We start from the raw sequence: 22,572 nt of genomic DNA, 5'->3' as shown, positions 1-22,572 counted from the left end.
GGCTTGATAAGTGGTTCATTGATCAGTTTTCTTTCTATGAAGAGAGAATGCAGTAGAATAGTATGAGCTATTTTACTTTTTCTTATGCTGACTGAGAGTAATGCAACATAATGCGCCTATTTTTTTGTGGAGTTTCCGCAGGCTAGCTCCCTGAAGGGGTACATTTTATGGTCCATTTGGCATGCTCTGTATATCTGTTAATACTAGAACTGATATCCTTTTTATCACAGTCCATCTTTCATGACGTTATGTAGAGTTTTATTTTATGGTTTTTATAAAGCAGACAACTGGAATGGTATCCATTAACACAAAAGTCACTTCAGTCTCCCTGTCATTAGACTGACTTGGTTCAGCACCTCTTGGATGAAACAGCTGTATAAATCTTTAACCTCTGTAGAAGTACCCTTTAAATCAATAAGAATAAATGAAAAAGGATTAATGTGCTGGAATCACTTGAGAATGCTTCTGTTCATGAGGTTGGCAAGTGTCTATGACCAGTCAAGCGGTTAACAAACATCTGTGGCAATTCATGTCTTTAATATACATTTACTTGGTTTTAACTAGCTTCTCTTCATTGACTTTTCAACACAAAAAGAATAAAAGTTTCATCTGCTCCATGAAGTAGCACAAATTTGTTGTATTATGGTGGGTTGGCCTTTTAAAAGCCAGGTAGCTGTACCTGATCTGAAAAAGTATATGAGGTATGGGCAGATGATCAAAATTACTAGCATTGCTATGGCTTACTTAGTTACTGCTGAGCTTTAGTAAATGGTGATGTGCATGTTCTTACCCAAACTGTACACTAAAAATTATCATCTTAAATAACATTCATAGATTTGGACAAGGGTGAAAGGGGATTTTTTGTGTCTGCCGTGTTAAGCACCGATCTTCCCATACAGCAAAGTAGGTATGTAATAGTTGGATCCGGATTCCGGGTCAGTGCCTAGGAAGTTTACTTCTTGGCTTTAAACAGTGACCTGTGCTGGGAAAGAATCGCTTCGTTTCTATCAAAGTATTTTACTGCCCAAGATCCTTGGGGCTACAGAGGATAGGGCTAATATGTTGAAGGGAAGGCTGTTACCTTCTCACAGTTCTGAGACAGGTAAAGCTCAAAAATATGTTGCAGCTTTAACAAAGGAGAACAGAAGAATTTCTTTGCATGTTCTGATATTCCTTCTAAGTTTTACTTTGAAGAGTAAAACAGTCCCCTGAAAAAATTATATGAGAACTTTCTTGGCTGGGAGAAGAGGAGGGTCACGTTTTTATATGAGCAAGTGGTAGGTCACTGGGTGTGGGAATGGCTGCTGGAGAACCTGCTCCAAAGAAAGCTAAGACAGCAGCTGGCTTGCCATCAGGACAGGTTTCTGGCACTGTTACCACTCTTGAATGAATCTGTTTTTATTAGCTGTTAGGTATATTAATTAGCATTCATTTATTCTTTATTCAAGCCATTTTCTTCTTGATACATCAGAAGTACTTTTACTACATAGACATCTTGTTGTTACGGTCTCCTAGCAACGGAAACTTTTCTTAAGCTGATATTTGCTGTCTCAAGAGTTCTGTGTCCAAATTACTTTGAATAGCCTTAATTTTCCACAGAGTTTCTAAAATTTAATCAATCTCATCTTTTGTTAGTTTGATTTTCTAACAAAGGCATCTGATTAAATTATTTCCTTAGCCTTGGTTACAGTATCATCCCAAATGTGAGTATTTCAGATCATGGCACAAAAAAAAAATCTCAACCCATTCTGCCTACATCCTGAATGGGATTGTTACTAAGATATATTTTTTCTCAAGCATCCTCAGAATCAGTGATCTTGAAGAGAACTTCTGCAGTTATTCTTTTAACTGACACAGAGCATCTGTAGTTACTGTTAGTCAAAGCCGTTGAACATTGTTAACAAAATTTGTACCAGATGGTCTTGCTGCCTGACATTTGGAAACGGCAATGGAAGGAAAGTTGAAAAGTCTGTTTGCAAACTTCTGAATACTTTCTGTGGTCATAGGGGTGCTCTGCTTCACATCTAAATAGACAAATTCAGAGGGAAAATTTGGAAGCAGAAAAGTCACAAAGTCTTTGTTTATGCAAAACCAATGCATATCGGTGGAGAACGGCGACAGTTACTCATCCAGACCATAAACGGGGAGACCTCTGGATATATTGCATCAAGTGGTCCACTGAATACTCTGCAGAATTATTGCCAGCTTTATTGCTCTGAGACTGGCTCTCACATATTTGCCTGGGATTACAGGCAGACCTGAAAGTGTTGGCATCATCATTACTGTGTATGCAGCAAGTACACATACAGTATATACAACAGAGTTGTCCTACGCCCTAAGGTCCTAGTCATGTGTGCTGTGGTCATGTCCAAGACTGACTGTCATGTGGTAGCCAGATTGCAGCGTCAGTTTTTCAAGGCTACCTGATGTTTGGAAATTCTGGACAAATGCATATTTTCAAAATATGCTAGGATCAGTATTTCAGGAAGAAAAGAGCTTGAGTACAGGAAAATTTAGATGCATGCTAGCCTTTGGACAGAACATCCTCATGTTGATCTCTGAGTTCGCCTCAATTCATTGTGATCAATACAGCCATTGAATGGCTGAACTGGTACTTACATTGCTTGTTTCTGTCTGGCCTCTAATGATCTTTATGCAGTCATAAACCCTCAATTATTTCTACAAGATTTCTGTTGTGCTTACCTCTGGAACTGCCTGTGTATTACCGGGGAGCATGTACTCCCAAAGTGCAGATCCGTTAGTTCCTGTCTATCACTTTATACACATATATAAACAAGAATTTAATGTAGTAATAGATACAGAGGGGTTGTACATCTGCAAATAGGTCCATAGGTTTTCATACCTTTTGATTACCATGGTGTAGACAGGAGTGATTTTTTTTTCCCCATCCCTTGTTAAATTTCTAGCTCCCCAATAAACAACAAATGATTCGATTCCTGGCTCTTGACAATTTTATCGGGAAGCAGTTGTTGGCAGTAAATTATGTGTTTCCTCCTCATGGATTTGTACAAACTGTACAGGTATTTTCAGAACAGTGTGTGGATGTAATGCGTGGATTAATATGACAGTATTGGGTTTTTTTCGCTATGTTGTACCTGTTTGATCTCTGGTTTGTCCTTATGTTTTATCCAAGTGCCATACGGTCTCCTGCTTCCCTGGGATTCTGACACCACTTTGAGGCTGCCTAGTCCTGGTTATAAACCATGCAGCTCGGTTTATTGTATTGTAAGACATACTGCAATCACAGTAACTGCCTGTTTCTTAGTTATATATGTTGCATAAATACCAATTTTTAATATATGAAGATGCATGATGTTCTGTATATAATAGGGCTGTGGTAATACTTTGTGGCTTTCTGAATCAAAATGTTTTGAAGTAAATTGGGAGCCAGCTATCTGTGCAGATGGGAACTTGGGAGCGAACTGGTTCTGGGACACTCGACAGTTACTAGCTTGGGGAGACTCCTCACAAGCCTTACACTGGGTCACTATGGAAGCATGAAAAGGAATAAGTAATTCTATAAGAAGCCAGATGGATTTCCAGTACTAATGTTGTAGATGATTTTGATGCTTTTTTTGTGGAACAATTTCATTTTAACAAATTGGAATTTACTGATCGTAAGAGATTTCTATTTTGGCGTCGCTTGACTTTGCCACTCATTGTCCTGAAACCACCTGAAAGCACCTTCTCTGCTGGACTTTTTAAAAAAAAGAAAAAAAAAAGTGGAAAACTGGAACAGGTGTTTAGGAAACATGAAGTTTTAATTTTTACTTTTGGCTTTATGTGCTTTAAATCGCATAACATTTCTTTTATTTCTGCCTTTGTAAGGGCTGATGTTTTTGCTAGTATCTGTTTGGGATAGGGTTAGAATCACATATGGATTAAGTGCAGTTATTGACATGTGGGAAAGCCTGCACAGTTTTTGTGTGCTTCTTAAGTCCTGCATTTTATAACCTTCTTGGAAGAAAAGGAGTAGAAATGGGCTGTTGCAGACCTTATTTCTCCATGGGAAAAAGTATCAAGGAGGAAAGGAAATGAGTGAAGTTCGCACTCCTGTAGAGATCAGAAGCTCCAGTTTCTTGGCATGTTCTTCTGTAGTTGAGAAATTCTGCGGTGCTGAAACCAGAAAGCCCAGCTTAATAAATAAGTGTTTAATAAGGAGATGATTACTCTATATGAAAGTAGATGAAGTATTGCAGCAGATTGATCCATGAACCAACTCCCCCAGGCTTGCTCCTTACTCACAGCTTTTCATTCCTCATGGTTGCCTGCAGCACCTCATCTCTCAAAAGCTTCTTTCTCTCTGACCAAATGACTTCTTCACTTCTAATTCCGTTTGAGATAATAGCCTTAGGTTCCATCCCCATAGTTACTTAGGTCCTCTCAGGACAAACTGGATCCCTGATAACTGTTTCAAATGTGTACAGGAGATCATAGATCATGCCTATAGTACTTAAGAGATTACTCCATGCTTCTGAGGCCAAATTCCTTGCCTGTCCTGACTGTGGTGCCTTTATATTGTTAAATCATGTGGCCATGACTGCAATATCCTCAAGACATACCTGGTCATCGTCAGACCTCTGCTTGACGTATGCCTCTTGAAAAATTCCTTGGCATAAGCAGGATGCTCAGTACTCATACACATGGTTGCCCTGCAAAAATGCTAGACTCTTGCCTTGGAAAGGGCAACATTTGCTGCCACAGCAAGATCCAGTCTTCCCTGTTCTGAGAGTGATGAACAGAGAGTTACACCACTGGATGAACTCATAATACGTTACAGCACTTGTAGTCTTGTTGTGGATGTTCAATTTTCAGAGGCCCCATAATATAGCCTCTGGAACTCTTCCTCTGGCTTTACTGGCCAAAACCACATCTGCCTAGCTGAGATTAACGTTTTCCAGTCACTGTGCCTTACCTTTACCTGCACTACACATCTACATAAGCCCAACAGCATTTTGCCTTTTGGCAGGTGTTGTAAAAAAAAAAAAAAATACTATGCTTGCCTCTCCCTGTAGCCAGTAGAGGCAAACTTAGTGACTTGTCTTTTTTGAGAAGGCATGAGTTTAGCCCAAAGCCCGTTGTCATGAATGTCCAAACTCCTCAGCAGAAGAAAGCCAAAGTGTTCTTAACAATGGCTTTGAAACCCTTCTGGTTTTTTAGATACAGACACTGCTGTTAGAGCTCATTGGGTCAGGTCTCAGGAATGATCTGACAGACTGGTGGGGACTGTATGCATTGATAATCTCTTCAGACTCGATCCTCTCTGCCTCAGGGACAAAGCTCTTCTGGTTTGGAGAGGAAGAATTTTTTCCCCTGAGAATCCTGGTGGTTTTTTTCCAAAGATACTTAATGCTATGTATGCTCTCCAACAGTGTGAAGACAGATTTAAATCTCTGTTTAAGGTGGAACAAACAAGCAAACACATCCTTAGCATAAACACTTTAGGTCACTTTCGTCCTATTCTGCTTTCAGGTAAAATAGACTTCTATTCATTTTCAAAACTGAAGGTTTTTCTAACAGACACCATTTGTGTGACTATTTTGTGCCAGCATAAGTCTTAATTAAACACATCAAAAGAAGATGAAATATTATACAAACATCACTTTATACTGAGAGATCTGCCATCATGCTTTATGCTGTCGATGACTTAAATGATCTTTCACCTAATAGGTTAGATCTGGGAATGACACTGTCTACTCAAGTTTTAAAAAATCAGAAAAAACCCTCAAGCTTGTAACACAAACAAGTCTTTAGTATTATGTCAAATAGATCCACAGGTGAACTCAATTGCAGTGGAACAACGGAACACGTAAATATCTGTAATATCTTTTGAATATCAAACAGCACCAAATTGGAGATTATTAAGAACAGATGACAGAACAGGAGACTGTGATTGAAGATGTTCTGCATCACAGATACTTGCTGTGATTTTTCTGAAGTCTTTAACTCCAATCTGTGTCATCATTAATATACATATTACATTGTATTTTTGGGACTAGTTCTTCAATATAAAGTCATATGTAACATAACCAATACCATTAGACCAGTGTATCAGGGCAGGTGAAAAATTTTTGAGGTCCCACAAAACATTTTTAGTTATGTTACTTGCAAGATACATGAATCTCCTTTGCTTCTGATATGCACAGGAGTCAACATACAGCTTCCCTCAGTAATCTTCCTGATGCTCCTAACGTTTACAATTTATTAAATCTTCATCTCTGGGGTTGATAGGTTTCTTTTTTTGTATTAATTACAGAGAATCCAGCAATACTAATTTGATGATTTTCCATACAGAAAAATGATCTTTATATTATAAAGTTTTAAGGTCCATGCCTATAGAAGTATGAGGGAAAGACACAAATGGTGCTTATATAAATTCAGGATAAAACTGTTACCTAAGTATTAAGACTTGTATTTAAATACTTACTGTTCCATTTTGCTGTAGAAAATAAATTAGATATCGGTTTCTGATCCAGATGTGTGTTTTCTTTCTGTCTTTCTTTTTGAAGATACACTGTATATCTTGAGTTATCCTAAGACTAGGAATTCACAAAGGGCTTTCATATCATCTACGTGAGAAATAATAATGTAGTCTGAGGAGAACTCTCGTTATACCCTTGCAAAGATTAGTAATTAATTTATTGAAAGATAACCTTACTCTTGGAAATGAACCCGTGACAAACTTATCTGATGAAATCACCCATCAGTTCCTGAAATATATGGCTATCTCTTTGTGCCTGACTTCTGTTTCTGCCATGATATCTTATTTCCTTTCGAAGCCACAGAAAGAAAGAAAAAACCCAAATTTTTTTGACATTTCATTGAGAAGCCTAATCTTTTTATTATGAATACAGCTTTAAAATATGTTTTTCTGTCTCTTTTTTTCCATGCATAGTGATGATACATCTTAGCAGTTAGGTGTTGTTTTGGCCACAAGTGTCTTCCTGTTGTTCAGTTCCAAAGAGAACACTTTGCTTTATATACCTCATCTGTTATTTACATCGGAAACTAGCTGTGAGATGGTGCTGTTAATCTGAACCTGCCTTTAGAAGTCATGGGATTCAGTCAAATACCCACGATTAGCAACTGACTTTCGTTTTAAGTACTCATCCTAATTACTGTTTACGGTTGATATAGATTACAGATAACAATGAACTCTTAGATCATTATTTAATTATTGTTGATCTTTGTAATGATGATGGACCATACAATGAAGTTATTTAAGGCAGGGCAGTTTAATACTACCTATAATGACTAGAATCATCATTTCAGATAATTTAAAACAGACTTGCCAATTGCAAGTAGTATTTGTGACGTTGCTTTTTATATTAAAGTTGATTATAATTAATTTTACGTGATGTGTTTAGAAGCACTGCTTTAAGCTAGAGTTTTAAGAACTCTAGCTTAAAGATAAAAATCAGGACTCCCCCACTTCCAATATTTAAAAATTAAGTTTCTAATCCAGCAGAGCTGTAAACAGAGCAGTAACTATTACTTTTGTGAGTAATTCCACTCATTTCAACAGGATGTTTCTTATAAATAAGGATGTGCATTTATAATAAACCCATATATAAGGCATGTATCCCTATATGGCATATGGCGTAAAGTAATACTTCAGTCACTCTCAGTGATAACTCTCCTCATGTTAATCATAAGACATTGTTTGGAATTCTTGAAAGCATCAACAGAATTGTGTCTGTACACAAAGCATCAGAAAAAAAATAGCATCACTGTTTGGTTTCTGATTTTTGATTTTAGGAGCTCACATGCTTTAAATCTTAATTTTGATAAATTGTTTTACTTAGGCTGTTAGAAGATTTCTTACTTTTCTTGGGGGAGTTGTTGATCAGTTCAGTAAGGCAGAATGTGGTATTGGTTTATACTCTTCATAGTGTGCTTTAAAGGCGTATTTTTATTCCTGAAGAAGTAAATTCTCACCCAAACACCAGAGTGTGACTGGTTTTGATTGATCCAGGCTTGGCACAGTCAGGGAAGTGGTAAAATGTCTTATGAAATATACCTTCTTCATCACAGAGTTGTTGACTGCATTCTGTGGTGCAAACTATAAAACTGTGGAAAGCAGTGACATACTTTATTCATTTAGGACATGACATTATCAGATGCTGTTGATGAATAGTAGCAGCCCTGATATCCTCCTTTTCACAATACTGTAATCGATTATCAACTTGTCAAAACGTGGGTAAGGCTGCTCTGAATAAATAAAATATCACTATCTTCTGACTACAGTATTTAAAAATTGAAATCCCCTTTTTGTAGCTGCAATAAGGACACCCAGACCTGGAACAACTGTGATTTTTTTCTTTGAATGTGAATCACTGATTCTTGTGTCACTTTTTGAGTTGATCTGCTTATGTGGCCCTTTATATTAAGATCATGCCTTTCAGCTTGTAGAGGTTATCCTATTACTCTATTCAAGAAGAAAGGTAATACACTGTAAAGCTTAAAAATACCAAGGAGCAGTCAGAACTAAAGTTATGGAAGCTTAGGAAAATTCTCCCAAGAAATGGGGGGGGAAGGGAGGGCTTGTTGGTTTGTTTGTTTGTTTTTTCCTTTCGAATCTGTAGTTTCTTGTCTTGAATAGAAGAGCTCTGTTCAAACTTACTATGAAGAATGCCATGCCATCAAATCTTCAGTTTCTCTGGAACATGACACGAAGTATGGACATTTCCCTGTATCTTTTATGAATGCATGTCGAGTCAATGACTTTGTCACTTCCTCTACTATAAAAGTATCATTGTAGTTCATAATGAAGATCATATTGGTGGAAATGTGATATTACTGTGTTTGTACAGTTCTCGTACCTCTAAATTTCACATCTTTAAAAAAATTAATTCACATAAAACTTCATGTCAACTTTATGAAACTGATCAACATTTGTGGAAGAAAAAAGTGTTTCTAATTTAGAGGAGCTTTTGATTAAAAAAAAAAATAGAATCTCAAAATCAAACTTCTTTACTGTGTTTTGTAAAATAGGATTTTATTGGTGTCTTAGCACTCCTAGTACTTATATCTGTAGAAATATTCTTCATGAGAGTATCACCAAAAAGGCCAGTTTATGTACTCGAAGATAGTCTGTCTGTATTTTCATGGAAAAAAAAGCCTTGTGTTTCCATATTTTTATTTCATATTTGAAATATGTGGTTAATATTTCTATTGTTATTAATGGTAGGTATATACTTTGACAATGAAATAGAAGTGTTCCTTTTACCCTTGTGATAACATCAAAAACTTAACTACCTTTTCAAATTTGAAAGTATATGATTTGCTTTAATTTGGTGCCCGAATTTTGTATTCTGCTGGTTAAGCAACAGACCTACAATTATCTGACAGAGGCTGCCTTCTTGACATTTTCCAGCTTATTTTTTATCCTCAAGTAGAGCTGTGTATTTTGCATAAGCTTTAGATAATCATGTAAACTAGTTGCATCACTGAAGTATTTTTATTTCAAATCAAATACATTGAGGGTTGCATACATGAGCTTAAAATAGTTTTTGCAAATATTCTCATCTAATGTCTATCTTCATCTGATTTAAATTGTTCTTGAATCTGCCCTCGCCTTCCCTATCAAGGCAAAATCTATTTAAATTTAAATACACAAAAATATGTGAGCCACTTAGAATATATCTGCAGAAATTGTCATAGTGTATGATATTTAATCCATACTTTCTTTTCTTCCCTTTACCATAGGTACTGCATCCTTACTCCCATGTTATGTTCAGCATTAGGTGGAAATATTGCGAACAGTTCTACTAGGGCAAAGCAATGGGACTCTTCCAAACAGTTAATTATTTGTACAAGTGTTGAAAGGTTTGGTGTCCTTAGTGGTTAGAGTTTGTGTTACAGTTTTCTCTGAAAATGCCAAGTGCACTCTAAAATTACTTAGTCCTTCCTAAGGGTTAATGTTAACGCCTAGTGAATAACCCTTTTTCTTAAGATCCTGGTGAATAGCAAAACTGCTCTCAGTTTTCTTATAGGACCAAAATACAGATTTACTGAACTGTCAGGTACAATAAATGCTAGCTGTAGATCATACTTTATTCAGCTCAGGCCAAAGCATTTGACGTATGATATAGTGCCATAGGTTGTGCATGCACAGAACATTTTACAGACGAGTATTTGTCTCTCTCTTTCAGCTGTCAGCCCAGATACAGCATCATATATCATTATCACTTCTAGCAATGACACTGGAACATCTTGAGCAGTAGTATAATTACTGTGCACATATAAATATAATACATGGTTGTTACCTCCCTATGGAGTGTTCCAAAGGCATAGACACCTCATTTAAAGATTAAAATAGCTTACTTCCTTCTTATATCGTAAATAAGCCAAGTTTGTATTGGTGCTTAACTCGCTCAACCCATGTACTCTCCTTGTTGTGAGAGGAGAGTACAAAGGTGTTCTCATACTGCACTGACAGCTAAAGGTATCCTTTGCACGTAAATATCCTTTAGAAAAGGTTATGCTAAATTAGCAACCGGGGAAACATGTACCCAAGAAATTTAAGTTCTCAGATTAGGTCAATTTCATATCTCGCAAGCTGAGGAAAAGAAAAAAAAAAGACATTTTCTAAATGGCATACTTCTTAATTTTCTGAAAGAGTACCAGGCACTGAAAGCCAGGTTTTGGAAGGTATTCAGATGCCCAAAGATCCAAATAGCTACCTTAGGGTTATGAAGGACTCCTAGCTGCTTTGACAGGTACAGAAGAAGGAGTTGCCTTTCAGTTTGTGTTAGGCATGTAACTTGGCTCCTTCTGTTCATTACGCAAAGCATTTATCTGTATTTTGGAGCGCCAATTAAAATGCATTTTAAGAATTTTGCTTTCAATCTCCCGGTATGAAACCTCTGTCTGACTTTCTAATGTGTCTGAAAATCTGGCCCCGTTGCAGTCATTGAACTGCCAGGAAAGTTGTATTCCATTTCCTGCAGACTCTTAAGTGTACTCCAGCATACTCTAAGTGTAATGTTCTCAGCACTTGAACTGTCTTTGTGCATATGGAGGTTTGAATGAATTTTATGATTTTGAAATGATCAGTGCTAATTGTTGTTACTGCAGCAGAAAGATTTTTGTAGAGCAAGTCACTAGAGGTGTGAACTATTCAGTATTCATCTCTTAATTGTTCCCAGTTAATGCTAGCTACAGGGAGTTGTTTGATTTGGTTTACAGATAATATGGTTGCTTGTCCAATGGATACCCAACTTAAAACCATCAAATTAACTTCCTGTGAAATACTGAGCAGTAGTTAAATAGCAAAGACTTTGTAATGGTAATAATCTGTCTAACCGACTACTGTAATTGTCATTGGTAATAAAATTATATTTAAAAATTTAATCATACAAAATGCATGTATGTTAATTGTAGCTATTCAAATATTGATAAACAGCTGTAATCTTAATTCCTAGCCTTTTCCATGACTGAACAAAAATTAAGTTGACAATCTGTAAACATTTTAGAAACTGGAAATTTTATACTTTCTAGTAAAAGATATGATTATTTTTCTAGAATATCCTTTATTGTCCATATAAAAGTTCCTAAGGACTAAAAGATCAGCTGAACAGGAGAGAATGAAGAGAGAAGTGCACCTTATTGGTATGAAAATGTATCTCCTTAGGCCTTTTCCTTGTCTGTGTGTTTGTTCAGTCAAAGAGTAAAGATTAGAACCAGTAAATTAGCTTTGCAAGTGTAGTTGGAAATAGAAGAAAGAAGGTAAAGAAGAAATATTTGACTTTTAAGATAGCATAGAAATTAGATATATTTTATATGCTTATATGTAAGTATAGTAACTCTTAAAATATAATTTATTAAAAAGCTACTTTCTCAGGGTTTTGTAAAACCTTTCATTGACCCTCTGAAAACTGAGAAGGATGAATCTTTTCTCTGCTATGAGCAAAGTAAGGTTGGATTTTCACACCTGCATTAAGTAATGCAAAGTAATTGTGCAGGCTCAGGAAAAAATAAGTCAATTCTGTCAATTGTTCTTTCTAAAATTATTGTCCTGATATTGTAGTGCTCAGACTGACAAACAGATATAAATCCTGTTCTTCATCTGTTGATGTTCCTGGGGGACAGTATGCCACAGCTTTCCAAACAAAAGAGGGAAAAAACCTTTTATAGAACTAAATGAAGTGAAAAGCACCAGAACACATCTTATGCATAATAAACTGAAGGTTTAGATATTTTGTTGTTTTGACCATTGAAAATTCATCAAATTGCCTTAAAGCCTGTGTAAAGCTTGAAAATTTAGGGAAAAGCAGTTTATCTGATGGAGTTTTGAAACAGAATCAGTAAAAATGAAGATCAAAGAAAATGCTGAGGCAGTGTTCTAACAATAACTTCTATTTGTTAGGTTCTCTTCCCATAGATCTATTTCAGATTCAAGGAAGATGGGAAAGGAAAGTAAATATAAGTTTTGGAAAAGGAAGCTGAACAACTCTATCTTTTCATTGAAATAATTTGAAATCCAAGCTCTGCAAAGACAGAGATAAAATAGGACTGTTAACCAGGTGTCAGCTGAAGCAGGCATCAGGAGCTGTTCCACCTGCAAACTGAAAGCAGTTAATCAGCTGTTATATGGAGATCTCTGCCCTTAGTTAGCTATTGAGTTACAAATTTGATTGAAATAATTTTATTATAAATAAATAATTTTAATTATAAATCTGAATCAGCTAACTATTTCAGGGACAATACTATCCTTGGGAGAAGGATATGGTTTCCATACTATTTAACAGATTTAAAGGTCAGCGAGTAAAGCTCAGCTGAGTGACATCCATTTCTCCATTTTTGAAAACACAATTTAACTTTTTGCATTGATAACCCTGGCTCTCTCCTAATATAATTTTTTAAGCAGTATAAAAGGGTTACTAAAACTAAGATTAAATGTTTTAAGTCATTGAAATAATACTCATGGTGGCCTACTTTGAAAGTAATTTTGGTGGCTTTACTTCATTTGGTCTTTGCCTGAATAAATGCAACAGAGTAAACTAGTAAATAACAATCTAGTACAAACAATATCCATCTGATCTCAGAACGCTAAGTAATGCTGCAAAGCAGCCATACAGCAAATTGCAAGGAAATTAACCAAGAATAGGATGGGAAGCTTTATTTACTTTTCTGTGTGAGTTCTTGCTTAATGGGGTGTATACCTGACCTTAGTGTTATTTTGCCACAGCCACCTTGTATTTCACTGAATCCTAATGTTTAGAGATGGAAAGTGTACTCGTTTTCAGCTGTGAGAATTTCAGGACAGATGGATGAACAGAGAACATAACTGACTTGCAACCTTTGAATACCATCTGGTTAGCGAATACTAGCAGGACAGAAGGAACATATGTTGCTTAACTGGCCCTGTGCCTTGCCAGGAAACACATTAGACTGGCATGGTCCAGGGACACATACATCAAGTGTTGCAGGAACAGTGAAGATCTTCGTAAGTGTGAGAAATTCTCACTGATAGTGAAGGCAGCTATAGGAAGATTTAACAGCCCTGCCGAAATCCCAGGCAGCTGTTGATCTCTGAAGCTGATATATGTGTGACATCCAGAATATGACTTCTGAATTCATCTTGCCAACACTGAGTGCAGCCAGACTCTTGTTTAACTAACTTAAGGTCAGTTATTACTTGGATTTGAAGTAGGAAGAAGGCTTTGTCTGGGTTGGTAGAAGAAAAAACATGGGTTAGACTGTGTAAGGCAAACTTTGTTCTAGGCTACTGCTGCCCTCTGCATCAGGGAGCCTGATTCCCTGACAAACTGGAACTGAAAACAGACAGAAAAACATGTCGCTGCAGGGAGGTGAGGGATTAGGCCGGTGCTCCTACTGCCTGGTTCATTCCCTGCTTTTTCCCCATCCTCTTAAACCTTTTTCCAAGGGTCAAATCAGTGCAGACGTCTTGCAGCCCCCGTGCAGCTGGGTGCCAGGGTATGCCCAGCCTCATGCCGCAACACAGACATGGCTCACTGACCTACGCTAACGGCACAAAGGTGGTGAAATTGCCCTCTCTCTCCCCACGCACCGGTAAATTCATGCCCAAAGGTGAACAAGTCTTAGCAAGGGTGTATGGAGAGGGTTAGCGAGAGACTAATATCAACCTTCGCTAGGCACATTAGATTACAAAGGAAAGATGTCTGAGGTCAGCTCAAGCCAGCTATTTCATAAGAATGTGATTTGATTAAGGCTGGGCTATGGCCTAGCTAGATGGGGCAAGAGATGGTCTGGACAGTTTTGCCATTAATTTAAGTGGGAGCACAATCTTCTGCCAGCCTGTAATCCTTTATCATTTATAGTTTGTGATTTCATTATTAAAGCGAGCTGGTTGCTGAAGCTTAGAGGCAGAATTTCTATCGATTATTATACAGCTAGTACTTTATCTTGGCTTCTTGTTTAAATATAAGCTTGTTTATTAGCTGTCAAGCAGCCGTGTACTCAAGTATATACATAGCATTAGGAAAAAATGTATTTAACTTTTAAAAATCTAAATTCACTTCCTATGTGAAAAAAGAATTTGCTTTGAAGATTGTTAGTATTCAGCAGATTAAGCTGTTTCATTTTTGTCAGGTTTTCACTTTACTACCTTTTTAACAGCAAGATAAAATATCTATTGAAAGTACAATCATAATGAAATGGCACAATGTAAATAGATGACTTTCATCATAATGCACTGTTTTTAGAAATGTTTGTAATTTAAACGATTATGTTCCTTGACTTCTCGCCAATTAAGTTTAGTCATCTAGGGACTGTGTATTATAATGAGAAAGCTGAGTGGTCTTTTGCAGATATGATCTGTTGGCAGGGACACAATCAAACAAGGAAAGGTTTAATCTCTTCTTTTCCCCTTATTTCTTTAAGTATCATAAAAAAGATAAGAGAAAAAATTTAAGTGGCAGAAGAAACAAAACCGCTGTACAGAAAATGCTTTGTAGCTTTATGTAGATTGTACATATAAAAAAAACCCTTTGCTTACTACCCCTTGAAATCAGCGTGATAGGCTTAAAAGATACAAGAGATGTTAAACATACCCATGAGAAAATTAAAATTAGAAGCAAATTGTAGCCAATAGCTGTTACACTCTGTCTGTTATTCAGACAGTTCTAATGAACCTTTTCACAAAAAACTTGGATCCGGAATCATAAGGAAAAAATTAAATAGGAGTGACATAAGATACTTCAGATGGTAAACTGTGGTCCACACATCTACCTTTCAGTGGACAAATCAGGACCCCCCTGGGGATTAGAATTAGATTAGCTAAATGCCTAACAGCTGTCTCACAGGCATGAGACTAGATAAAGCAACCAAGCTGTAAATCTGTGCAAACTGCATGAAAGGCTACATAATGCAAATTGATTAGTTTAGGACTTGCATTAATGTGGTTGCGAATAAAAATAACCCACCAACAAATCCTCTCCTAATTTTAACAGCTATTGAAGAGAAAAACTTAACAGATGGATCATTATGAGGTATGAGTCTACAATGAATTTACATTGTGATCAGAGAAAAAACCTGAATTGCTAATCCCCATGAAGTAAGAGTTCTAATCTCTGTGCAGAAAGGCAAATGTTTGAGGTTTTAACTTGGATTGGTAGGTGGCTTTCATGGAATAGCAATGCCCTTTGCATTTTTTAAAAATGAAAAATATGAACACATTGATTTACATTCAAAGATGGAATATGTGATGCGGTACACACCTCAGTAGATAGATCATAAACTATCGAAATGTAACCTGTGGTAACTATTAGGACTGATTAGTTTTCTGCAGTTCCAAGATTATAACATTTGAAATGAAGAATGATAGGAGCATTGACTTAATTATTTGAATTTCTTAAACCTACAGAACCTAATGTTAAATCTGTTTCATAATATTTCTTGTCTACTCAAAATTGTACATCTTTTATTCAGTTGAATTTTATCACAGAAAAATAAACGTCATTTAATGAGCGCTTAATTTGTAAGACATTTGTGAGCTGTAAAATTTTATGTCATAACTAGTCAAGAGATAATAACCATGAGAGGATAAAAACGCAGCAAGATCAGTGACCTATATTCTTTCTTTAAATGCTATCCTTTTATATCATCTTACTCTTTATGTATGGACTGCTACATTAATATTAATGAGGATTTGTTCTGTGCCATATACTGAAAGAAAGTGAAATTCCATCAGATTGTCAGGCCCGCAGTGAGACTAACAGCAACCTCCTTGTATGAAGCACTGAGTTCTCAAAGCTTTGAGCGCTGAGTAGTATGCCTCTGCGATGTTTTTGAATGCAGATAGATAGAAAATTGTTCTGCTTATTTTTAGAGTCAGCCAGAAGTCACATAGCCATAGTTTGCATAAAAGTAAAGCCCAAGGTAATAGGCGAGATGTACTGAATCAGGTGCTAATGCGGCCACGTAGCTTCTGGCTAGGTAGAGCAGAACCAGAATAAATTCATGTTCCCTAAGTGCCCACAGCCACAGAGCATGTAGGTACCTACCTCATCTACATGCACTGAGGATTCACCATCTAAGAGTTTCTCTGCTATTAGCCCTGTGAGGCCTGATACGATGTTTTATGTGTTTTTAGAAATGCATGTTCTAACTGGACTGCTGAAAAACATGGTTCTTTAAATCACTTGTTAACCCTGGAGTTGGATCATTCACCCGAGTTATGAAAGATTATCTTGAAATTCTTACTATGTTCATAGGAACTTGAACCTAGAAGGATATCACAATCCTTAAATACAGGGCACTATTGTAATAGAGCACCTGTCATGCCAGTTCTAAAGCCAATCCACTATGTATATGATACTTAAATGCTCATTTGACTTCGATTTCTCTTGGTGATAACAGTAATCATTGGTCTATAGAGAGTCCTGGTCTCTCTGCTCTAACAGGCACTGAATTAATACAGTATTTCAGTTGTTCTAATGTGAAGAAAGAAGTACAAATTGTATTTCAACTTCCAAAATTTTATTCGCACAACCAAAAATCAATACAGTTTCAAATACTTTGGATTTCTGTCAGTGCTTCTGTGACATAGGAAGAAGTTGTTAATTTTGGATTGAAACTCATGAATGAAAAAAAGTTACAACCTCAGTAATCCTTATTGAGGATGACAGTTAACATTACTATACAGCAAACCTTAGTCTAACCTGTTGGTTTGAGTATTTAGGTACTGTACTCCTGTAGAGGAGGAAATGTAGTCTTCTACTTCTTAGAGGAGTGCTTGAGCCATCAGTATATGTTACGTGATGGCTGGGTATCTCAGGTCTTGTTCACTGTATTTTGGGGAGTAACTGAAGCAATTCAAGTATTAAATACAAACTCATGAAGATACTTTAAAACTGAATTTTGGCACAGAGCTCATCCAGTTTGCCATTCATTGCAAGAACAACCAACCCCAAAGAAGAAAAAAACCAAAATAATACAGGATTTGTGCAAATAAAATAATGTATTTTGTTCTGAAGCATGGATTGTGCATTTATTATGTTATTTCAGCACGTACAGCAAATAGTGTTAGATGCCATAAAGTGCTTTAGTCTTTTAAAATTTTACATTACTCGACTCACTGATTTTCTGTAGCAGTGAATTACACAGGTAGATACATCTCATAGACTATTTTTTACCCCACCTTTCCCTAAGAATCAGTGATTTTTTTTTTTCTGGTCACAGGAACTCACTGTCTGCTACAGCTGTATATCATCACTGCTTTCTTCCTGGTTAAGCTTTCTGATCAAGCTACAGGAAAGTAATAGAAAATTACAGGAAACATAATCCGATTGCAGCACTCCATGTCCTGAGCCCATAAAGCACTAAGCATTCAGGCCATGTTACAAAGAACTTGAAAGTTGGACTTACAGGACATTATGTCCTAAATACAAGTGCCCTTTACACCAGCCCTTCTTTCAAGGGCATGTTAATGGAGTCTCAGCAGTGGACTGAGATTTGAACTGATGGGTGGTATCTCACCCCTAGCAAAGGAAGCGAAGGAAACAATGAAAAGTCTGATGTTATCACCAAATGTTTCACAAGTGAATTAACACACTTGTGCCCTTAGTGTGACTTGGTATTGGGAAATCAATCAACATATCATGTGGGAAGGCTGGAGCAAAATACAGGCACGCATATGCACTGCCTTTTAAAATTCTTATTTACTTAATCCAATGCTATAGCAAAAGGAATACTTTAATGATGACCATAGAGCTGCAGTGGCAAAGTGTGGTGAACGGCAAATGAAAAAGTAGAGTATGTCCTTGCTGAAGGTGAGGGAAGACATGCACAGATAAATCAAGCATGGTGTTTTTACCAGAGATAAGGTTGGAGCCATTCCTCTCTTTCTCTTCTTCCTTTGTTCTTATTCTTGTACAGTCTTATACTTTCCTGTTAGTTTCACAGCAGGATATCACAGGGATATTTTACATATGTCATATACAAATTCTTTATTCTCTTTGTACTGTCCTAAAACCAGTTCTAGCCAGCTGTCAAGGTTTCATACCTTCAGTGACCCTTAGCAGACCATTTGTGATTTGTGGTCTAGGGGCCTCTGCTATCATCCTGTGCCTTTATTCTCTAGGCTTCTGCCGCTGTCTTGTGCTTGCTCTCTTCAGGGCCCTTGCTACACTTTAATCTCCTGTGCCTTGTCCGTGATATGCAGGAGGAACACCACTGTGTATCGTCTGTTGGTTCCTGGTATCAGATTTTTTTCTCCCAAGGCTTGCGGAAGCTTCCACCTGCTCGTTGTTCTAAGGAAAGGTGGAAAACAACCTACAGTCCTGGTAGCTTCTCTCAGTCAAACTCATCTCGGTTTCTGAGGACCTTTATCTTTCTACTTGATTATGCATCGTGCAGCTGGTAACTTGGAGCGTTCTGTTAAAAAGATTCTGAAATCTGACTTTATATGGCAAGGGATTATTCAGCCATTATATTTGCTGCTGTTGGTGTCTGGGGTCAGCTCTGCCTTCGTGACAAAGTTTGAGAGGATGGTCCAATAAATGCCAGCTCTTGTATCTGTCTCCTTTCTTGTTAAAGTCAGTGATATTCTAGCATTGACTTCAAAGGGTGGTGAGTTGGTTACTGGGCATACCCTGCTGGGCAAAGGCCAAGAAGAAATCCTAGTGAAAGAGGGGGGCATAAAAGGGGTTGCTGCTGGTTGCTTGATACATTCATTCAATACATGTGGGTAGCTTAAAACAGCTGTTTCTGTGCCTCAGATGCCTGTTAGCAAACTGCTAACACTCCCAAGTCACACATACCAATTTAAGGTCAATGAAACAGTGATTACGGGGCCTCTGAGATCCCTCCCATCCATGCTTGGTTTTGTGTTCTCTGTTAGGATGACCGTGACTTCATCTCTGTGAGTCATCTTCTATATCTGAGTATTAAAGTAGAAAAACTTTTTGGGAGTGATGCTGAAGGTATGAAAGTATGATCTCGTGAAAGTAACTGATAGGAAAGGGGAGTTGTGAATAAATGAGAGGTTCTGTTCTACATCAAAACATGCATCATACATCATACACTGATAGATCAGAGGACTTAATGTACTAGGTTGTATTGAAATATGATAGCATTTACAATGTTTCCTTCTGCATACCTACTTATAAAATTGGGGCAACTGGACAGATAAAATGCACGTACTTTTTTTATGAGCAGCAAATGCCAACTTATGTCCTCTTCCCCCTTAGAAACTAGCTTAATTGTTTCAAACAATCCAGTAAAACAGGTTACAATTGAGCTGACATTATTTCCCAAAGAATGCTGGAATGCTTGAATTTATGATTCCTGAGATTTTGGCCAGATTAGCTCTACTTGTATCTTGCTTTACTTTCATATATTTAGTTCATTCTCTTATGAATCTCTTCTACAAATATTGTGCCATGCCAATATGCCCTTGATTTTTTTTTCCAAGCTGGTGGTTTGATGGGGAGATGAGAAATTGCCTTTTATTTATTTATAATTTTTTTTTTTTTCAGAGGAGAAGATAAAAATATGTTACTGATTGTTTTTACAGGGAAACAAAACAAAACTGTGATTAAATGTAATTGCTTCTTCCACTGGGTCATTTCAGATGTTTTTATCTGGAATGCTGATACCTGATGCTTTCATTTTATAGTCTATGCCTACTACGAAGCAAAATGCTATAAGTTGTGTGTTCAAGCTTCCCATTTCCTTGTGTAAAAAGTAAAATCTCCACGAGGACCCTTCGAAGGAGACAACTCCCTGGAAAGCCAACATAATTGTGACAGGCTAGCGTCACTTTTTATGACTTAATGATTTCACTTATATTGGAGTCTTACCATGAGTTTTAATGACTATCTGTTCCAGTCCTTTATTTTTATAATGAGAATCAAAATCTAGTAGTTCTTCTGAGCAGAGGTTATCTTCAAGCAAAAAGTAGTTCCACAAAAGCAAACTAAACAATGTTTTTAAAATTAGGTATACATATAAGTGATTTGCTAGTTTGTGGCTTAATTGCGTTGTGGTTCCAAGCAATCAGATGTTCACCAAAGTGGCTTATCTCAGTCACGCTCTTTGCTAGGTGTGCGACATTGTGTAGTATAGAGAGAACAGTAAGTAGCGTTGAATAAAATGGAAAGCAAAATGTAGCCATGCTGCAGTGAAGCTTGTAAATAGAAGTATTTCATAGCGAGCAAATCAGGAAGTAAAAGTAGCAAAAACAAAGTCAGCAGCTTTCTTGTAAGCTGCATCGTCTCTGGAATTAGACAAAGCCAAGAACACTCATGTAAATTAATCACAGTATCTTGAATTGATATGGCTCTAAGAATTAAAGCGTATCTTGCATTCTGGGATGGGCAGGGACAGAGCAAATCTGGGCCAAAATTGGAAGATAGGTCTTTCTCTTCCCTAAAGAATTAATTTTATCAATTTGTAATGCACTCTTCTGAGGTGACAATCATACTCTGTAGGCTTTGACACTATGTAGAATATTTTTTAAAAAGTAACTGGTGAAACATAGGGTGCATAGACTTCCCAAATTCTGTGTTTTTTTCTTTTTACAAAGGTCTAGCTTGACTTAAAAAACTAAGGTCTTCGGAGGGAACAGTTTGTTTTGAAACTTAAAGTGTTGAAATGTTTCATTTGGAACCTGTAGATTTTGTGTGCCATTTAATAAAGTGATTAAAGATGCTGTCTATATCTCATATAAATGGAAAGAAAAAAAAAAGTATAAATAGAAATCCCATCCCAAAAGGGATTTGAACTCCAGCCTTCGATGTGTGTGGCTGTTATTTTGTTTATTAGGCTATACAATTAAGCACATAAGCAAGTGTGAAGATTTTTGAATATTAATTTTACCACTGGAGGGAGCCCATATTCCATAAATGCTGTAAAAAAAAAAAAGGTTTGTAATTTTAAAAGAAATAAAAAAGTGCACTTTTACAATATAATACAGTTTTCCTGGTGCTGACTTTGCATGTATGCAGAATTTCTGATATACTTACTATACTGTCCATTTTTATTCCTTCCACGTAATGTGCAAATTTAAGGTCAGAAGTCAGAAAACCAGAGTTGCCTGCTTGGGATATAGCTTTTTCAAAAAAGAGATACTGTGTAAAAAAACAGTTACTACCTCAGTTTTAACACTGGAGTAAATAGGTACACCCCTAGACGGCTAGATGAGTGTAGTTCCAGAGTTTGCAGAGTCTTTGACTTAATTTGTTTTTTAAGTCTTTGACTATCATTAAGTTTCACTTTTCATAACAATAATAATCTTCTAATCTAGGTGGACTTGCTAGTATGATTTTTCATCTTTTGAGACCTCTGACTTTTTAAATATGATCTTGAGTTAATCTGTTCTAAAGCACCGTTCAAATGTCTAGAAAAGTTACCAGTGTAATGCTGTTTGTCATCATCTTATAATAACCAGTCGACAGGCAAGAAGCTATTAAAGCTTTCTTCTCCCTTGTGGGTTATTTGATTTGTCATTCTCCATTTTTGCTGCCTGTGTACTCAAACCAATTTGTGATAACACAACCAGAAAGCTAAATTCAGTAAAGAGTTCATGCTGACATTGTTATTCCACACAAGAGGCCCAGTAGAGAGAGATAATGCTATAATTCAGATAACATGATGAAATGAGATCTTGTTTCACAAAGACTTCGGTGGATGAAAAAACATAAACATCTCTTCTTTTTATATAAATTAGAAGAAGATGTGGGGTCATACTGAAGTTGCATCTGCTATTTTTATTTAAGCTTTTTACAGACAATTTGGCTGAACTGAGGCTTAGGGACATGGTTGAATCACAAGATGTTCACTCAACACATATTTTAAGAATTTAGATTTACTTTGGCAGGTAGTTTTTATTTTGAATATTTGAAGTAAGTCAAGAAAAACATGCAATGAACTATATTTATCACAGTGGATACTTTAAAAGTAAATTGCATAAGCCTGAAGGAGTTTTAAGTTTTCATAGTTAAATTGATATTGATTTGCTCAATATTTTGAAGAATCATTTTTTGAGAACATGGGACAGCCCAGAATATCCTTGCTTTTAGCAGTGAGACCATAGACACTAACAGTAGTTTATAGTGGCAAAGC

Source organism: Pygoscelis adeliae, unplaced genomic scaffold, assembly GCF_000699105.1.
Source record: "Pygoscelis adeliae isolate BGI_AS28 unplaced genomic scaffold, ASM69910v1 Scaffold8, whole genome shotgun sequence".
Classification (NCBI taxonomy): Eukaryota; Metazoa; Chordata; class Aves; order Sphenisciformes; family Spheniscidae; genus Pygoscelis; species Pygoscelis adeliae.
The sequence above is the reverse complement of the archived record's forward strand: the minus strand, read 5'-3'. Positions refer to the sequence as shown.